This window comes from Leopardus geoffroyi, chromosome D4, assembly GCF_018350155.1.
Source record: "Leopardus geoffroyi isolate Oge1 chromosome D4, O.geoffroyi_Oge1_pat1.0, whole genome shotgun sequence".
In the NCBI taxonomy this organism is placed as follows: domain Eukaryota; kingdom Metazoa; phylum Chordata; class Mammalia; order Carnivora; family Felidae; genus Leopardus; species Leopardus geoffroyi.
This window is the reverse complement of record NC_059342.1, coordinates 34,797,166-34,814,683: the sequence shown is the minus strand read 5'-3', so window position 1 is coordinate 34,814,683 and position 17,518 is coordinate 34,797,166. Positions and strand designations below refer to the sequence as shown.

The 17,518-nt window shown below is 34.4% G+C and overlaps 1 protein-coding gene across 47 annotated transcripts in view; it reads left to right on the top strand.

Moving 5' to 3' along the window:
- The window catches only part of PTPRD (protein tyrosine phosphatase receptor type D), a 2,239,943-nt gene that overhangs the window by 1,378,650 nt on the left and 843,775 nt on the right, over positions 1-17,518 (top strand). For all 47 annotated transcript variants that reach the window (XM_045470157.1, XM_045470168.1, XM_045470171.1 and 44 more), the window contains one exon: positions 11,093-11,152. The gene's annotated coding sequence lies outside the window, so the exon portion shown is untranslated. The remainder of the gene's footprint in view (positions 1-11,092; positions 11,153-17,518) is intronic.

The window sequence follows — 17,518 nt, the reverse complement described above, 5'->3', positions numbered from 1 at the left end:
TTGTTTGTCTCTCTCTACACATGCTTCTTGTCCCTACTTGATAGAGCAATATTTAAATGTGTATACAAGTTTACAAACCAGAAATAATTATATGTTATATTGTTCTTTTAAACTAGACTTCAATAACATAATTATTGTTTTTATTATTTTTATATGTGGCTCTCCCCTCTGGATATGATTTTTAAAGATTGTATCTGACCTTGAATAGAGCCAATATTTGTGACCTCAATCCATTACCACAGATATCAGTCATATTTATCAGGCTGTGGATTTTAATTTAGCATAATTTGGCACTATACCAAAAAATAAAGAAATCATAAAAAACATGAGTTGTTCACTCATTATTATTTATTTACCTCTAAAGAAAGGTTTGTCTGTAGTATTTCAGTCAGGTCATATGCCTTTAAATAGACAGGCAAAACAGAGGAATGGAACATTCTGTTGACAGGTGAATGTGAATCAATCTGGTTTCATTCAAAGAAAAATAATCAGGCTCTTTTCAAATAATATAAAATGTAAAATGATTGCCTGTTGGAGAGGAGGGGCCTTATCAGCTTCTCTTCTCAGAGAAGTGATTGCCCTGTTCTAGCTGGAGGAACATACCTGCAGCTTATCTTGTGACTTCTCTGCAGTCTCTGATATTTATTAACAGTTGATTTTCTGTAGCTGCTCTTTTTCCCCTTTCTCCCTCCTCTAGTGTAAATTAGTTTCCCCAATCTACATCTAGCCTTCATTTTCTTATCTGTCTTGCAAAAAGGATGATTATTTCATTATTGGTTTTGAAGAGTCTTTCATATTAAGTGGTACAGCTCTGGTTTCAGGCAGACATTTAACAGACTCTCTGTTTGTTTTATTCTTTGTCTCATCATCTTAATCAAAGCCCCTGAGACTGAGTCTTTTGTTGTAACAAACAAGAATTAAGGGAAATTATGAATTGTTCCTTCCACAGAAAATGCAGTATTCATCAGGAATTCCTGGTGGGACTGAAACAGGGTCGACTTCAAACATGTGAAAACAATTGTACTCACCTATGAAAAGCCTTTTCATAAATAGGATATCTGTTTTTTCAAGTCTCTTATTAGGCTAATACCTAAGCAATGTCCCTCCTTTAGAGCTCAAGCTTTACAGTATTGTCCTAAAGTTGCTAGTGGAAGATTTTTGAGCATATATAAGTTTTTTTTTTTTTTTTTTTATGTGAGAACTGCACTCTTGCTTTCTCCCAAATACTTTGTAATATTTTTTTCATGGCTTTTCTTCTTCTTTGCTATATAGACTTTAACATTAACTCTCTGACTTACTGAACAGGCAGTGTCCTGAATTCCAGATATTGAACTGCTGTGGGAAAAGTGTAGGTGCCATGACCTCGTTTTTTAGATTCAGATATTCAGAATAGCCTGGAATCCCTAGTTTCACACTGTCCTTGCACTGTCCTTTGATCATATTTTGATAAATTTTTCAGAAGCAGTATAAGAATTGGGTTGGCTATTTAAGTAGAATTCAGCTTATATTAGGACAACATGCATAAGGTCTAATATAAGCCTATTAATGTACAAATTAACTTTTCTGTTATCCATAAAAATCAAGTAGATCCAAATACCTAACTTCCTAGTATCCTAAATACTAATAAGTATTATATGTCTAATATCTTGTTTACATTTAGAAATCCCTGCTCAAATCTATATATCTTTGATATAATTAACTGATTCAGCTGACTAAAGTATGAATTCGATGCTTATATAGGTTTGGGTTTATATATCCACTAATAAAGTATAACCTTATTACAATGCTGCAATAAATAAATTAAAGCATTGACTTCAACTTTGATATGCTTATCATATGGCATCTCTGACATAATGTTAAATGTGTTTGCCCTATTAGTATAGTATGTTTAGATAAGGAAATACAAATTGTGTTCATCATCTATTGCTCTATAACAAATTGGACAAAACATAGCAGTTTGAAATAACAATTTTTTATTATCTCAAAGTTTCTGTGGGTCACGAATCAAGGTGGTGTAGCTGGGCATTTAAGGATCACATGTCTCGTGACCCTGAAATGAAGGTAATAGCCTGTATTGAGGTCATTTCAAGGCCTAAATGGAAAGAAGATGCATTTTCAATGATACGAACATGGCTTTTGGCAGGGCTCAGAAGATCCACTTTCAAACTCATTCATAGACTCTCGACAAGCCTCAGGTGCTCTCTGATACAAACCAGAGTTATTTTTCCTTGTCATATAGTCTTTCTTTTTTAAAATAAATTTTTTAACGTTTATTTATTTTTGAGACAGAGAGAGACAGAGCATGAATGGGGGAGGGACAGAGAGAGAGGGAGACACAGAATCGGAAGCAGGCTCCAGGCTCTGAGCCATCAGCCCAGAGCCTAATGCAGGGCTCAAACTCACGGACTGCGAGATCGTGACCTGAGCTGAAGTCTGACGCCCAACCGACTGAGCCACCCAGGCGCCCCAAGTCTTTCAAGAGGTCCTTGCCATATGGCCCCTGGCTTTCCCCAGACCAAAGACTCTACAAGAGAGAGTAAGAGAATATGAGCAAAAAGGAAGCCATTGTCTTTTAAAAATCTAATATCATAAGTAGCATCCCATCATTTCTGCAGTAGCCTTCTTGTTAGAAGTAGGTCACTAGGTGTAACTCACACTCAAGGAGAGGGAATTACACAAATACATAAATGACAGGAGGTGGAGATCATTGAGATCCACTTTAGAAGCTGTGTCCCACAGTCCACCCTTTGGCCTCCAATGGTTCATGTCCCTCCCACAGATAAAAAATAAAAAGGCTCACTCTCTTTCAGAGTCCCCCAAATCTCATCCCATTACAATAAGTGAGAACATGCTAGATTATATTGCAGTAACAACTCTGAAATCTTGGTAACTTAAATAAAATAGAAAATAAAATACAGTTTTATTTCTCAGTCATACTGTATGTTTATCACAGGTTGGCTAAGGAATCTTCTTATGTTGTCCTCACTCAGAGAGTCTTCAAGATCAGTGGAGCTGGAGGGAGCAGTGAGGTGGGGGTGATAATGACTCTTAAAGCCTTCTACATGGAAGTGACGTGTTATTTGTGCTCAAATAGCAGGGGCACACTAATTTTAAGAGGTATATTTCTTCCATGTACCTGGAAAGAAGAGGAACAAAAATGTCAATGAACAGTCCAAAAAACTAACATAATGTGTAAAGTTATATATTTCACCTCTACCTAAGTACATACCAAAATGATTATGGGTCGAATTTTGATACATTTAACTCATTCTATGAATATTTACCAAGTACTATTGGATACTAGGCTTATACAAAATGCTAGGAACTAAGCAGAAAAAAGAGCAGGTCTACCTTCTGGTTTCTCAGTATAGTGGGAAAAGAGAAAAATATACAGATAATTGCAAAGTAGAAATGATAGTATAATGTCATTTAAGACATAGTAGAGGCATTTATGGAAGACTTGAAGTGAACAAGGAACACGTCTTGGAGTAGATGAACTTTGATGAATTCTGATAGATATATAGACATAGACCACGAAAAGAAAGCCAAGGAAGAAATTTTTCAATGTTTCTTTAATAAAATGAATTTATGATGATTATCTTCCAGGTCCAAAACCCTGATTCTTCTGCATCTGCAGTTAACTACTGCCTTAGCCTGATCAAGTAACTGGGCAACTGTGCACCTAGACTTCCTCATCTGTGAAATGAGGTTTAATTAGATGTTGCCCAAGACCTCTTTCAGCTGTAAAATTCTATGATTATTCCTGGATCTAGAGGATATTTTTTTTTCAAAAGCACTTTCTATACTATAATTATAAAATAATCACCTTATAAAGCAGTCACTAACTAAAACCATTCAGTAAACACCTATGGGAAATTCTCATATCTGAAAATTGTGTTTCCATCCCTTCTGAGACACAGTATGTTCAGAATTGATCACAAAAAGAATAATAAGATGTAATTTTAAATAGACTGGTATGAAGTTGCTCTTCATGGAAAACTTCTACATTTGTGACATTTTTCGTCCACATTAATCGATCACCCTAGATATTTCTAATGATTCTCATATTTAAAGAGACTTTCTGTTTTATGTGAGTTTATTTTTGTATATTTGCTTGTGAAAAGACTCTGGTTCTCCCCTACACACACACACACACACACACACACACACACACACACACACAATTTGTTTTGCACTGAAATTCTCTTGCCAGGTTGATTTGCACCCTTATAATTTGACAGAATACCATGCTCTTCATTTGACTCCCCAGTCCTTCATGAATCCTCCTACTTCCAGGGAAAATCCTTGTTGTGACAGTCCACTCTTCACCTCTCACAGCACAACTGTCTCTCTCCCACCAGTTCACTGAACCCCAGATCAGAAGTCTTCCCTTTGCAAAACTTTTTCCCTGTCTCCTTTTTTACTGGTCTAATCTACTGGTATTTCGAAGCAAATACCCCTACCAAGTATTGGTCAAGATTGATACACTAGGAACACATACATTTCAGGGGAGTATAATTGCTGCAACCACTTTGGAAAACAATTTGGCATTATCTACTGACGTTGAACATATGCCTACCAGATGATCCAGCAATTCCACTCCTCATTATGTACAACATGTGTACTAAGAAATATCTACAAGGATGTTTATTGCAACATCAATTGTAATTGCTCTAAACTGGAAATGACCTAATGCCCATTAGCTATAGAAGAGATATGTAAAGCATGGTATATTTAAATGTTATTTGGCAAACTTTAACATGAATGAAACCAACAAACATAATGTTAAGTAAAGAAGTAATATGTAACATATGATTATATTGATATAATGTTCAAGGCAGCTCTAAACTATAGGGGTAGAAATCAAGGTTATGCTTGTTTGCCTTAATGAAAAGGGAGAAATGGATTGAGAGGGACCGTGGAGTTTATGTAGAATGAGAAATGTTTTATATTTTGACCTGAGTAGTGATCACCCTGGTGTTTACTTTTGTATGATTCACATGATTCATTTTTTATGTACTTTCTTTCTTATAAGTGCACTGTACTTAGACTTAAAAAAATTAAGAAGTATTTGGACTTACAAGAAGTTCAGCTTCTCCTTTTTTTTAACATCATGTAGAAACACACACAGTACAAAAAAAAACTCTTTAGAGATGAAAGGCACAACTTATTGTGTGGGTATGGGTGTGATGTGTGGGTGTGTGGATAGATAGATAAGTGATAGATACATAGAAAGATAATGTGTTAATAGAGAGATAGTGGAACAGAATAAAAGCCCAGAAATAAAACCATAATTATATGGTTAATTAATCTTCAACAAAGCAGGAAAGAATGTGCAGTGGGAAGAAGATAGTCTCTTCAAAAATGGTGTTGGGAAAACTGAACAGCAACATGCAAAAGAATGAAACTGGACCACTGTCTTTTATGATACACTAAAATAAATTCAAAATGGATTAAGGTTCTAAAATTGAGATCTAAAACCATATAAATCCTAGAAGAGAACACAGGCAGTAATTCTCTGACATCAGCCATAACAACATCTTTCTAGATATGTCTCCTGAGGCCAGGAAAACAAAAGCAATAATAAACTCTTAGGACCACATCAAAATAAAGAGCTTCTGCACAGAAAATGAAACAATCAACAAATCTAAAAGGCAGTCTACCGAATGGGAGAAGATATTTGCAAATGAGATATCTAATAAAGGATTAGTATCCGAAATATATAAAGAACTGATACAACTCAGCACCCAAAAAAACAAATAATCCAATTAAAAAATGGGCCAAACATGTGAAGAGACATTTCTCCAAGGAGGACACCCAGATGACCAACAAACACAAAAAAACATGCTCAAACTCATCATTAAGGACATGCAAATTAAAACTACAATATGAGATATTACCTCACATCAGTCAGAATGGCTAAAATCAACAAGATAAGAAACAACAGGTGTTGGTGAGAATGTGGAAAAAAAGGAACCATCATGCACCATTAGTAGGGAAGCAAACTGGGGAAACCACTGTGGAAAACAGTATGGAGTTTCCTCAAAACACTAAAAATAGAACTACCCTATCATCTAGTATTTGCACTTCTGGGTATTTATGCAAAGAATACAAAAAAAAAAAAAAAACTATTCAAAAGGTGACATGCACCCATATGTTTATTGCAGCAGTATTTACAATAGCCAAATTATGAAGGCTGCCCAAATGTCCATAGATAGATGGATGGATAAAGAACGTAAGGACAGGGAAACAAAAATAATATAAAAACAGGGAGGGGGACAAAACATAAGAGACTCATAATTATGGAGAACAAACGGAGGGTTACTGGAAGGGGTGTGGGCTAAATGGTTAAGGGGCATTAAGGAATCTACTCCTGAAATCATTGTTGCACTATAAGCTAACTAATTTGTATTTAAATTAAAAAAAATTTTTTTAACTAAAAAAAAAAGAAATGGTGTGTATGTATATACAATAAAATGTTATTCAGCCATAAAAAAAGGAAATCTTGTCATTTGCAACAGTATGGATGGATCTAGAGAGTATAACGGTAAACAAAATTAGTCAGAAAAAGACCATATGATTTCACTCACATATGGAATTTAAGAAACAAACAAAGGAAAAAAAGACACAAACCAAAAAACAGACTCTTGTCTATAAAGAACAGATGGTTACCAGGGAGGAGGTTGGGGGTGCTGGTGAAATAGGTGAAAGAAATTAAGAGTACACTTATCACTGTGAGCACTGAGTAATGCATGAAAATGCCAAATCACTATATTGTACCTGAAACAAATATAACACTGCGTGTTGATTACACGGGAATGAAAATTTTAATAGATTAGATAGATAGATAGATGACAGATAGATAATTGATACATAGATGATGATTGCTGATAGATAGATAGATAGATAGATAGATGATAGATTGATAGATAGATGATAGATGGTAGATAGATAGATGATAGATGAAAGAAAGAAAGAAAGAAAGAAAGAACAAAAGAAAAAAGAGAATTAACAAAACAAAACAGAGAAGGAGACACCAAGGGGAGGGAGGAAAGAAGGACAAAAGAAAGAAGCAAAGTTATGTAATTTTAGAGGGTCCAACATATTTGACAAAACAAAGCTTAAAAACCTACACTCATCTCTACTGGCTTCCTACTGCATGATCTGCACATGAATTGCACTGAAAATTTTACAAATCAGTTACATTTAGTTACTTCAAATTTTATTTTTCCTGGATGTTTGCTTACCTAGTGTTGCTTATCTAGTATAAATGTGAATATGTGAAAATGTGAGAACAAGGACTAAGGAGAAACATGTGCAAACAATTCTGAATGAAAGAGAAATAAAGCCTCTTAATGAAATCTCTTTAATATGTATTTGAAACTACTTTAAAAAGGCACTGTTACTTGTGCTAATATAGAATCTGTTTTAAAATAACATGTATTTTGATAATTATCATTTTGGGGTGTTTTAGAATAAGGTTAGCAGCAGAAGAAACTTCATATGAAGTAAACTCTCTTTCCTAATTTAAATAGAATAGTAAATAGCATCACTATAGCATATAAATTAAATTATAGTTTTTCTGTTGAAAGACCTTTTTTTAAGGTTTGAAGTACTTTAATTCAAATATTCTATTACGTATAACAGAGTCACGGGTCAGTAATGAAACTTGAAACTTTCACACTGCAACAGAAGCGATGCCATATAGCAAAGATAAAAATTCCAATGAGGAAGTCCAGAGTATTTGTTATGGGTCAGAATATAAAGCATACATGATTTGACTCCAGCTAACTCTATTTAAAAAAGAAAATAAAAGATGATATCCTCCTGACGTAAATGAAGAGATCCACACAAAATGAAAGTCTATTTATGAGAGGTTTGTTATTTCTGTGGGGGAAAAACTGGGTTTATGACCAAAGTAAATGGAAACCTTCAAAGCTTCTTAGAACCATTTTCTATGCACATCTGTAAATAATAAAGCTGTATCAGACCAGATTATACTTCACCATATATGGTTCTGCTCTCAAAAGTTATTGACTTTAGCATTTACGGTTTCCTCAGCCACAACAATTGGAGCTTTAGCAGAAAGCATAGAAATGGGAGAAGTTGTACAACAGTTTTCTTCTTGTTTGTTTCACTCTCTCTCACACATCAAGCCTGTTCGATGAGCTGGCTTGCATTTACTTATCTAAATCACTTGCTGAAAATCCATGTCGTTCTGCTTATAAGAATTCATGATCCATATTTTCCATCCATTTTTCAGAAACAAAATGGCGACTTCTTAGTAATTCACACTTTGAGCACAGTAGGAAGTTCAGTTGACTTAAACATTAAGCCAAACTGATAAAGATCTATAACTATATCTATGTCTATGTCTATGTCTATGTCTATGTCTATGTCTGTATCTATATCTATCAATGTCTATATCGATATAGAGATACATATAATTCTGTCTGGTGTTAAATCTTTCTGTTGTCTCTTCTACTTATATCAACGGGCTGGCATTTGTGCTCAGAAATAAAAGGTAGTTTTGTGATGTTCTAAGAAGCAGAAGTGTTGTCCTAATGTTTATGGAAACTTTAAGAAATGACTTCCCTTGGCAAATCCAATGTGTGTTTGCCAGACACTGAAGAGCCAAGTGCTTTGTGAAGGGAAATTATATATTAACGTTGATGCGAATGAACTACATACAAATTTGTTAAAGTTACTGTAAAATCTAGCCTAAAGGTGCCATTCAAATTAGTCTAAATAAGTTGTGGAACAGAGCTTGAGGATTTTTCCCTCAGGTTAAAAGGCAGTTATATGTCTTGCAGAAAAAAGCTTTCTCTCAATTCTTCAGAAAGGAAGCAAGAAGGAATCATTTCCTCTATATTTTCCTTAACTTAAGTAGGGCTGAAAGTAAAGATGTGCCTGAAAGTTAGGTTCTGCTAAACAGGACTAAATTTAACCAGCAAGTGGATAATAGTATAGAGACAGATGGGTGGGATTTATGAGGAGACCTTTTAGAAGTGGCCTCAAACAGGTGGTTACCTAAAAGGAGTCAGTGTGTGTAGTGTTTCTGGCTGCAGGAGTAAGGGGGGTGAAGAAGAGATGTGTCGGCAATAAATACACGGAGGCATGCTGACTGAGACTTGATAATGCTTGTCAGATGTCTCTATTTTTGTCTAAACTACAAAAGCTATTTCATTGTACTTTGAGAAGAGCAGAAGGTCTTCAGTTCTGTGATTGGTTATTGTTTTCAAAAGGAAAGAAAATTACCTTTCATTTTCTCTCCACTGGTATTAAATCCCCAGTAGAGATTCGAAGGATGTTCCAAGTCACTGCAACTATCTCAAGGAGCTTTTGAGTCCGTTACTTCTGACTAAGGTTTTGTAATGCTCTCACCCTTGTAGCAAAAACTGCAAATAGAAGCTTAAGAAAGCAGTTTTGCAAAAGCGTTTCGATGTTTCCACTTGCTTTGATCTCCTAAGCAAAATCAAATTTTACCTTTAAGGTATTTACCAAAAGGTATTTTGAAGCCTGTGCTAAATGAAGCCTTGCATTTCCCACCAAAGGAATAACTGTATTTAGAGTGTTTCTTATGAAATTTTCATGGTACATTTTATTGTAAGATTCAAGTTATTAAAAAATATAGAGATGGTAATTATGTGGTATATACTGTGTCAAGGACTCAGCTAAAACCTGAAACATGACAAAACCAGTTGCTGTGGGGGTACTAGAGTTTACAACCTAATGGGAGAGATGAAACAAATTGAACAGTCACAATTTGGTAGGCTAAGTGCTATAACAAACACCCAACAATTTATTGGCATAAAGAACTGAAATTTAATTCTCATTTACATAAAACTCCAATGCCAATAGATGATCGTAGTCAGGGTGGGATGAGGGATGATCATCTTTGTAACTGTCTAGTGTCAATAGACTTTATTAGCAGGAATGAAGGGTGATTCTGAGATCTGTGGCTGAAGGACCAATCTCTTTCTGTCTTATGGATCATTCCTCCTGTAAGTCAACAGGAATTCTACCTGTGAATAGGAAACCTTGAATGAAGAATCATGTATGAGATGGTTTTAAGACCAGGCCTGATAGTGCCTTGATTTATATCTAGCTGCATTCCATTGTGAATAATTCAGTCACATGGTATTATCTATCTGCAAATTTTAATGTGGCTCTGAAACAGGAGGGAAAAAAAATGGTTTGGTGAATGAACACCTAGCTAGTTTCTGTGACACAAGGTAATGTACTAATGAAGTACACAGAACTGTTGGAGCATCTAGGAAATATATCTAAGCAAAGCTTGGAGGGGGCAGGATGTCAAGAAAGGGTTTCTACATGGGATAATAACTTCCTTGGAACTGAAGGGAGAATATGAGTTGAACACACAAAAGAGTTGAGAAGCCAGTGGTCTAGACAGAAGGAAGCAATTATGCAAAACAAACAAGAATCATTAGGATAGTCTTTAAAACTTATAAAATGATCCTATTGAGAAATTAAGATAAATTGACTTTTTAATTTGTTTTAGGGATCTGGATTTTAAAAAATTAATAATTGAGATTCTTTGACATAGACGTAATGCTTATAAGTTTTAGAATCCTTCATGCTAGATTGTCCTAGGGTGAGTACAACAGGCAAGGATTTGCTTTAGCTTGGCTGCCAGTGTTGAACAATCTAGGTGGCATCCAACCCATATACACCTAAGGATGGACATTTTGAAATGATCTATGTAATTTCAAGAAGCAACAAACTAAGAAAGTCAGTAAACTTGATGAACTAGTTACTGCAAAAAGGTGGTCTTGCCACTTTATGTTAGACATGCTAGTCTCAATTCAAAATATTAAGGAAGAGTCACTATTTCCTGCTTTACAGCATGTGGACAAAAAAAGTTTCATGTTAATTTTTGACATTTCATTATTTCAATTAAATACTTTATCACATAAAATTGATACCAGCTTCTCATTTACCCTCTTGCTTTTTCTCCTCTTTGTCTGAAACTACCTTAAAAACACAATGGTAGAAATACAATATCTGAGAGACAATTTAGAGTTTGAAATATTGTTTTTAAGATATTTTTGTTTTATGTCTTGTTAATTAGGTTTTGAATCTCTTGAGGCCAGGGACTGTGTCTGAAAATACCTATAGTGGCTGACACAAGGTAAGTCTGCAGCACACCTTGACCTTTCTTTCCCTTCTTTGGATTCTGATACCTGATATAGTACCTACTATATAGTTAGCACTTAACAAATACTGATTAAAATGAATGCATGGAAGGAATACTCAAACATTGTGTTCTATTTACCTCATATTCCTCTTATAAAATATGATAATACTAAATCATTCTTTACTATGGGTAACCAGTTTTTCTTTTATCAATTAGACTCAAAACAGTGGGACAACAAAGAAATAATCTGTCAATGGATTTATTTTTCAGTTCTGAATCATGGATGATGTTAGTCATGAATGTGTGGGAAATCTAACAATGGGTTAAAGTTTTGAACTGGAGCAGCAGATGCCTATAGATTTAAATGTTGATTGAATTTAGCTGCTGCTGCTATGAAATTATTAGCCCTCGGCGGTGGTCTCGCCTACATACTTTATTTTGGTTCTTCTGGAAGCTACAAAGCTATTTATTGTTAATGAGGGAATAAAGTAAGAAAACAGATTAGCAAATAGATTAGCAAAATTTTAAATGTCTAATCTCTGTTAAACAATAACAGGTTATAATATGATGCATTTAGTTTCTCAGTATTTTGCAAGAAAATTTTTGCTATTAACATAACTTTGTTACCTTACATATCCTGTCTCTAATATAAACATTTCATCTATTATAACAGTACTTTTTTTGATAAAATTCTTTACCAACTACATTTTTCTTGCCCATTGCAGCTTAATATTTTGCTTCTAATCTTAAAATGATAATTCTCTGAAATAAATCATTCCTATGCTGTCTTTAAAATATTTGATCTGGGGGCGCCTGGGTGGCGCAGTCGGTTAAGCGTCCGACTTCAGCCAGGTCACGATCTCGCGGTCCGTGAGTTCGAGCCCCGCGTCAAGCTCTGGGCTGATGGCTCGGAGCCTGGAGCCTGTTTCCGATTCTGTGTCTCCCTCTCTCTCTGCCCCTCCCCCGTTCATGCTCTGTCTCTCTCTGTCCCAAAAATAAATAAACGTTGGAAAAAAAAAAATTAAAAAAAAAAATATTTGATCTGTTGGCTTACCATTTAAAAGTATTATCCTGTATAAACCTGCGATGAATTAGACAATAACCTAAAATGATTTTTAATTGATATTTTGAAATACAAATTTTGTAAATAAAGTTTACAAAGCTTAAAAGTTCCTTAGCATGCTTAAATACTCTTAACTACTCAAATTTTTAAATGTCCAGCTCCAAGGAAAGAATACCACCTCCCAAATTCTATGTTAACTTTATTTTTGAATTGATGTTTCTTACGATTCTAAGAAAAAAGGATATATGAATTTATAGAAAATGTACACAACAGTCCTTCAGAAACCAAGATATGATTGAAGTCAAATTAGATGGCCATTAAACAAACAAGAGAGATGGAGGCGTGCCTGGGGGGCTCAGTCTGTTAAGTGTCCGACTTTAGCTCTAGTCATGATCTCATGGTTCCTGAGTTCGAGACCCACATCAGGCTCTGCTCTTGCAGTGCCAAGTCTGCTTGGGATTCCCTGTCTGTCCTTCTTTCCCTCCCTCTCTGTCCCTCTCCTGCTTGTGTGCTCTTTCTCTCTCAAGGAGAGAGAGAGAGAGAGAGAGAGAGAGAGAGAGAGAGAGAGAGATACAGGGGTTGCAATAAATTTATTACAGGCTCTCAGCCTGTTTCCCTTTTAGTTCCTCATTGTTTCTACTTTATATTTTAACATTCAGCTCACCTTCACCATACAGCTTCCTTGAAAACCCCGTCAAAATGATGCTGTCTTCTGAACTCCTGTGTTTTTGCTCATGACATGACTCTCATGATATTAATCATTCTGCTTTATGGTTCAGCAATTTGTATAGAATCACTTTCTATTTTCTGAGCACATTATATTCCAGAGTAAGTTTAAAAACCAGTTGTTTGGGAATCCAAAGTACTTATTCCCATAGAACTGACAATAGAAATGATGTTCCTATTTTCTTTTAAGTTCTATCTCTGATCTAGTGTCAATAGAAATATTTCAAACATATTTCCATTTATGATATTGCTTCTTCAGAACAAATCAATTCTATTATAAGTGGCAAATTGCATGGGTTCTAAACATGGACTTGCCTAGATTTGCTGCTATTTGCTGGTTGTTTGATTTTAGGCAAATTATTCAATTGTGTGTTTGAGATTTCTCATCTGTAAAAGGGAGATAATAATTGTACCACTTCCTAGACTATTGTGAATATTTAATAAGTTTTATATGAAAAGTCCTTCTAAACAGCGCCTGACATATATAGCAGGGGATATGTAGGGTAGTCTGTAAATATTACAACTATTCTTTTCATTGAAACTTGGAGTATCAGGAACTTATCTGTCCATATACAGGCATGCTTAAAAGGTGAAATATGAAATGTATTTTAGAATTTCACCTTCTGCAGACAAGAAAGATGAATAAGAGAACACAGTCTCCCATGCCTGTATTTTCAGGTTGAGTAGGAATGGGAACAAAATAGTGTAACTATCTCCTTCTCATCACGGAAATGAATTGAAAGTAAAAATAACAGTGATTGTTGTTGATACTACTTACTGAGCTCATAAGATGTGCCAAGCATATAGTGAAGGGCTTTACCTGGTATCCTCATATCTTCCGGTTACAGGTAAAGAAACTGGGGTCAAGGAACAAAGATCTCTAATAAGAGTTAGAACAAGAATCCAAACCCCAGACTCTCTGATTTTAAAGTTTGCAATATTTCCACTCCACCAAAGACAGTGGTATGAGGCAGGGACAAAAGTATTTTTCAGATTAATATTTACTCATTTTAATGTCTCTTAAGAAGCTATTCCGCCAGTTAACAAACCTATCTAGTTCTTTCTAACCCCGCCTTCTTCAGACTGTCTACAAAAATATAAGACATTCTGTCAAACAATTGGGTCAGGCCCAGAACACTTTATTTATGGCATTACATTTGATCAATATTTCCCAAACTGTCTTCTCCATTTTTCTGAGATCACCAGCTCACTAGTAGTGCTTTAGGGCATTACATTAGAAATTCTTCTTTCCCTCTGTAGTCCATAGTCCATGAATGTTATATCATCAGTCTTGAAAGCAGGCAACTAACTCTAACATATAAAATACTGAGCTTTTTAATTTTGCCAAACAAAAAACAGATTTCTTACTTAATGTATCCTTTATCCTTTAAATGTATTTAACCTTTATTTTTGATATGCATAATAATCTCATATCTCATACATACCTCATTTACTCTTCATAGTAAACCTCTAAAGACTATACTTGAATTATTTCCATGTTAGGATAGGGACCTGAGAACTAGAAAAACTAGATATCTTGCCCAAAGTGACACAAGTAGTAGTATCAGAATTTGAACCCAGGTGGAACTTCAGAGACAACAGTCGCCACTATGTTTTGAGACTGCTTTGAATTGAGACACCCGAAATAAATAGCAAAAGCATGAGCCTTACACTCTCTTGGCAGTTTCTCTAAGTGACTAGTTGGGAGATTTTTGAAAGAAAGGTCTACACCTTGTTACTCATCTTCCTATTCCTTACAATGTTTAAAAGAGTGCCCTGACACCATGGACACTTTATAAATGACTGCTTGAGGATATTATGGGATATCAAAGATACTGTTCATGATGAATATAATTTTCTCAAATTAAAGTCTCAAAATATTTTACCTTGTGTTCTTGACAAAATTTGGACAAATTGGTTAAATGAGCTTTCTTTTTCATGTATTGTCACTGTCACTTCTCATAATTGGATCAAGCTAATGCTAGCTAGAAACTGTTAAACTGTCTGAATTTGGAAATCCACAAATATGTAGGGTGAACATAATATTATTGTGGGTTCTACAGCCAAGTGCTCAGCTTATTTTGGCAAGTGTAATTTAGTTTTTTGTGAATGATAACATTTGATTATATGCTGTGCAGTATCATGTTTTAGTATAAGGACAAATGCCAATGCCTATAAATATCTTCACATAATTAAAGTAACCTTCTGGAACTTTAGTTAACTCTTAGAGTTTCATCAATTAAGAAAGTCAGAAATACTAAGGCTTCTTTGGGTGATTTTGGAATTGTTCACAAAGTTCTGACTAGCACTATTTTGGAGAAATAAGGCAGATCTGCAAAGTAAGTCATCCCATTAAATGAGTCAGGCTTTAGTTATTTTTAGTAAAGGAGTAATCTGTGTCACATATAGCCTGGACATATTCAGATCTGTATTAGAGATTTTTGATTACAGTATAAATTTGCCAATCCCAGGTAAAGAACAAGTTAATTTAATTAAGCAAAGTTAATTGTGTATGCAGACTGTATGGCCAGAAGAAGAATGCTCAGCAGGAAGTTCTTTGAGCATTTCTGCTTGAGAGAGTTACATTTTTGCATTCAGGGGTAGTAACCAAAACTTTAATATTATGTATTTCACTTGAAAAAAATACTTAAAATTATTTACCAAGTCAGTATAGGAACAGTGCAGGGGATGTGGGGTGTTGCTAAGTTCTTTCCAGCTCTAGAAGTCTGTAATTGCAATGATTCTTTACCATGAGTCAACTTAGAGTTTGATTTAGTATGTCTATATCTGTATGGCCATTGAATGTTAGAACTAATGGAGACCTTAAAGACTCCAAGCCATGTTTGTACATGACAAATTTACACCCAGAGAGATCAATGACCTGTCCAAGACCAAAAAGATGTTTGGTAGTATGTCTGTGAATCAGATTTTTTTTTTTTTTTTACTCTGCATTTAAGCCCATATTATCATTCAGTGGAAACAAGAAATTCAAGACATAAAGACTAAGGAAGGTCACATATTCAATATCATACTCGATAGGAAACTTCCCCGTAACACACAATCAGCCAGTCTGTGATTTGAACTATAGTATTAACCTCACTTTCATTATTGGGCAGCTCTAATTCCAAGACAGTTCTTCCTTAAATTGACACAAAATCGACCTGCTTTTATGTCTATCCACTGTCTTCTATTTTCTATGGGAAACATCCATAGCTCCTTCAACCATTCCTTTTATGACATGAGTTTCAGATGTTCATGGTCCAATGCCTCCTCTCCACACATCAATAATATGTTTCATGTTTCAAGTAGATATCTAGAATTAAACACAATGTGACAAAAAGTATCTACAGACTACCTTCAGCATGAGGAAAGGCTACTATCTCTTGATCTTACCACTGTACTTGTAGAATTTTAAATTAACCTCACCTTTTGTATATTTCAATTTCCCTTGTAAAACAATTAAAGCCTAAAGGATTTTTTTTTCACGTGGACTACTATAAATCTTATGTTGATTTTTACATTAGTTTGTTATTTTTATCATTTTAGGTCAATATTGACAGGATTAAACATAACAATTCACTGTTAACATCACCATAATCAAAAAGACTACCTATCAGTCTGGATTGAGTTTCTCAAGAAAGTCATGATGATTAAAAAATAAATAAAGAAAAAAGAATTTAAGTCTAATTTCAATTCATAATGACACAAAAATAAAACAGTATAAAATGAATTAGAAGATAGTTATATTATGTAATTATGTCTTTCTCTCTAAGAATACTATATATGACCTAGTCTTGGCCATAATCATCAATTTGCTTCTAAAAAGAGAAGTTAAAAAACAATTAGGTTTCCTTAATTTTTCTCTGAACTTTAAACTGCTTTTAAAAAAATAAAGTTTTTCTCAATTCAAAAAGAGAGGAAGAAAGAAAGAAAGAAAGAAAGAAAGAAAGAGAGAAAATCTTGGCTTACAAAAAAACCTTTTTAATTAGAATTAGAGTGGACATATGTATAGACAGATATAGATATAGATGATGTAGATATAGAGATAGAGAGAGAGAGATAGATGTATAGAGATAGATAGATGATATTTACATAGATAGATAGATAGATAGATAGATAGATAGATAGATAGAATAGATATAGGTATATATCTCCTGTATGTATATATATCCAAACTAAGGATACATTTTGACAACCTAATTATCTAGAATAAAATTCCATTATCATGTATATTTTTAAATCTGTCTGGCCTTAGTTAAGTGATCAAGTTGGAAATCACTGGCTACATCCAAATTAACTGAGAACTGAATGGTTGTTAGTGGGGGAATAGAGCTATAAATAGAGGTTGGCCTTTTTTTGAAATGTATTTTGCTTGTTTGTTTTGAAATTTTATTTAAATTTCAGTTAGTTAACATGCAATGTAATATTAGTTGCAGGAGTACAATTTATGATTCATCACTTACATATAACACCCAGACATCACAATAAGTGCCCTCCTTAATACCCATTTGCTAATTTAAATAGAGGCTGACTTCTAACTCCTCCTCAGAGTGACCTTAATGGTCAAATCA